Source organism: Paraphaeosphaeria sporulosa, assembly GCF_001642045.1.
Source record: "Paraphaeosphaeria sporulosa strain AP3s5-JAC2a unplaced genomic scaffold CC84scaffold_26, whole genome shotgun sequence".
In the NCBI taxonomy this organism is placed as follows: domain Eukaryota; kingdom Fungi; phylum Ascomycota; class Dothideomycetes; order Pleosporales; family Didymosphaeriaceae; genus Paraphaeosphaeria; species Paraphaeosphaeria sporulosa.
In genome coordinates, this window is record NW_017253385.1 from 19,858 (window position 1) to 20,238 (window position 381).

Below are 381 nucleotides of genomic sequence, written 5' to 3' on the forward strand. Positions count from 1 at the left end.
ATATCCTCCTCTAATACTAACGTCTCGACAAAACCCCTTCCCTTCCCTTAGTTGTCTTGCCCGAGAACCAACCCTAACCCTTTAGGACTAGCTACCCTTCTGGATTTAACATAGTCCTTGGCTATATATAGTTTAATTCTTCTAATTAATATCTAGGTTATACTTTAACAACTAGTTATAGCCTATAATGGCTTCTAAGCTTCCTAAGTCTACTATGGTGAAGCTATATTGGCTTTTAAATCCCTTAATACTAATGGGTAACAGCATTATTTCTAGGCGTAACTAGCCTTTACTATATCCTTAGGAAAATGTCCTATCTACCATTTCCAACCGTATAGGATTTTCCTTATTATAGTAAGGTAAGTCGTATTTTTCTACCAC